Genomic DNA, 3,419 nt, shown 5'->3' with positions numbered 1-3,419 from the left:
GTCTGGGAGGTTATGCTATGGCTCCTAGGATTTAGAAAAACTGTCTGGTTGAAAAAAAAAAAAAGAAACTCAGACAATTAAGATCACACAAATAGTTCTTAACAAACTCTTGCTAGTAATATGTTTCTGTCTTTCTCAGTAGAATTACCCAGATATCAATAAATATTATTTGACTGATAACTAATTAACAATAAACAATTCGTGCATTTTAACTTAGAGGTAGTTTAGCAGAGCGAGTAATAACCTGACCTCTGAAGCCAGACTGCCTGGATTGAAATCCCAGCTCCACCACTCACTAGCCATTAAGTTTCTTAACTTCTGTAGTTTGCTCATTTATAAAATACTAAACTGACATGATAGGGTGTGGTGAGGATTCAATAATTTAATATATGCAAGACAGTGCCTGACACAAAGCACTGTGTGACTGTAAGCTATTATCACTATCTCTTGCTTTATAGAATCCATATGTCCCATAGTTATTCACTAGGCAGTGTCCTCTATCCCAGGCAGCGCACCAGGCCCAGGAATATTTGTAGCATTTCCTAAACCAGCAGCAGGAGTCTGAGTGGTGTCGAGAGTGCATTCTCAAGTATAAAAATTAAACAGTAAGGTGGAAGTAGGTGCAAGCCTCCTTCTCCTAACTAATTAAATGCATATTTTAGAAACTACACTGAATATGCTTCAAGGGGAGGTCACCCATAATCTGTTTGTGAAATGTGCAGTTCGATAGTTACCACTCAGGTGACTTTTGCCACATCTACATTAAATTTGCATCTGGCTTAGATTTCTGTATGAGATGATGCTTCTAATTTGTGTTTTGGGTTAAGGCCCAGCTCCCAGTGTGTGGAGAGAGAGTTACAAAGGAGAAGTTCTCGTTATCAGAAGGCTGGGTGGGACAGAGTTTGGATGTGAGCATGTTGTGCCAGTTCTCATATGTCTATAACACAGGCCAAAATCTGCCCTCAGTTATGCATGCACAGCTTTCATTGACGTCAGCAAGAACGGTGCTCACGTAACAGGAGGCAGAAATTTGGCTGTTTGATTCTAGCAGAATCAAATGCCAAAATTTTGCTGATGCAGGTTGCAAATTTAAACCCCAAAGGGTCAGGAAAATGCAACAGAACTTTGCTCTTTTGGCAATCTCCTCTTTTGAACAGGCCATGTAATTAAGCGCGTCCCGAATTTCTCAAGCCTGACTTGGAAGCTCCTGATTCTCTTGTGCAGATGAGTTGTGTGTAGCCGCCTGTTGCAGTAAGACCTTTAAGTGTGATTCCAAGATTTTGCCTGCAGCTTCAGATAAGACTCTAAAACACAGCCCTAATTCATTGTCAGTTGCAGGATTACATTTCTGGTCTGGGTTTTAACAACAATGCTGAAATCAGATGGTGGTGCTGAACAGACGGCACTCCCCACCTTAGATGATTGGGGAATTATGTAACGAAATTTAAGGGCTCAGCATTCTCGGAGTTTTCAGACTAAGTTACAGTCTAATTTATGTTCAGACATATCCATAGCTTTGTCTTAATATTTGTGAGGTTTTATAAAAATTTAATTTAATTTTATGCAATCATGTTAACAATTGGATCTCCCAGACCTGAGCATCTGGTAGTAAGTTTCTGAGTGGTAAAACACGATTCAACAGAAATATGAAGCCAGGCCAATGGACCAAAAAAAAAAAAAAAAAAAAAAATAATCCCTTAACTAAGAGTAGAGATATTTCTGATTCCTTTATCCAGCTATTCAAAGTCTGTTTCCTGCTTTGGATCCAGAGAAGCAGGCTTTCTCTTGAACTGTTATTTAGAACTTGGATGGATGCCTGTGTGTCTTGTGCTGTGAGTTTCCTTATGGGTGACATGACCTAGCAAAGCCTTCTTGGCCACTTGTCACTTCTCACTTCCTTCTCTTCAAGGGAGAAGTAGGTTATATGAATGGTAAAACTGGGAGCAAGAACAGAATATATCTAAGCTCCCTCTTTGGGATCTTCCTGCCTGCAGAGAGCAAGTATTCCACTCTGCTCCCATGATACAGATTTTGCCCCTGAGAAGGGTGGCAACATTACATGTGACTGAGAATGAAGTCTCTTACATTCAAGTGAGTGGTATTCACAAACCCACCATATGTCAAACACATTCTCCAACAGCTTCAGGAGCAATAGACCTGCCATCCTGATATCTGTCAGCTTGATATTTTATTGAAGGGGGGATGGTAGACAAGTGATAAGAACTTATTAAATAATGACTAAAAGTGATCAACTAAAAACTAATAGACTTAAGAACACTACTTAGAGGTCTTTGTCCCTGCAGTGAACCACAGCTGCCCCCTGCTTCTGCAGGGGACCCTCCAACACTAGCAGAGTTCCTGCCCAGAGGAACCAAGATGGCAGAGTAGAAGGACGTGCTCTCACTCCCTCTTGTGAGAACACCAGAATCACAACTAACTGCTGGACAATCATCAACAGGAAGACACTGGAACTGACCAAAAAAGATACCCCACATCCAAAGACAAAGGAGAAGTCAGAGTGAGACTGTAGGAGGGGCACAATCACAGTAAAATCAAATCCCATAACTGCTGGGTGGGGGATTCACAGACTGGAGAACACTTATACCACAGAAGTCCACCCACTGGAGTGAAGGTTCTGAGCCCCACATCAGGCTTCCCAACCTGGGGGTCCGGCAACGGGAGGAGGAATTCCTAGAATCAGAGTTTGAAGCCTAGTGGGATATGATTGCATGATTTTGACAGGACTGGAGGAAACAGAGACTGCACTCTTGGAGGGCACACACAAAGTAGTGTGCGCATGGGGACCCAGGGGAAGGAGCAGTGACCCCAGGGGAGACTGAACCAGACCTACCTGCTAGTGGTGGAGGGTCTCCTGCAGAGGCTGGGGGTGGCTGTGGCTCACCGTGGGGACAAGGACACAGCAGAAGTTCTGGGAAGTACTCCTTGGTGTGAGCCATCCTAGAGTCAGTCATTAGCCACAGCAAAGAGCCCAGGTAGGCTCCAGTGTTGGGTTGCCTCAGGCCAAACAAACAACAGGGAGGGAACCCAGCCCCACCCATCAACAGTCAAGTGGATTAAAGTTTTACTGAGCTCTGCCCACCAGAGCAACAGTCAGCTCTACCCACCAGCAGTCCCTCCCATCAGGAAACTTACACAAGCCTCTTAGATAGCCTCATCCCCCAGAGGACAGAGAGCAGAAGCAAGAACTACAATCCTGCAGCCTGTGGAACAAAAACCACATTCACAGAAAGATAGACAAGATAAAAAGGCAGAGGGCTACGTACCAGATGAAGGAACAAGACAAAACCCCAGAAAAACAACCAAATGAAGTGGATATAGGCAACCTTCCAGAAAAAGAATTCAGAATAATGATAGTGAAGATGATCCAGGACCTCAGAAAAAGAATGGAGGCAAAGATC

The sequence above is a fragment of the Physeter macrocephalus genome, chromosome 4 (genome assembly GCF_002837175.3).
Source record: "Physeter macrocephalus isolate SW-GA chromosome 4, ASM283717v5, whole genome shotgun sequence".
Lineage (NCBI taxonomy): Eukaryota > Metazoa > Chordata > Mammalia > Artiodactyla > Physeteridae > Physeter > Physeter macrocephalus.
This window is presented reverse-complemented; position numbering follows the sequence as displayed.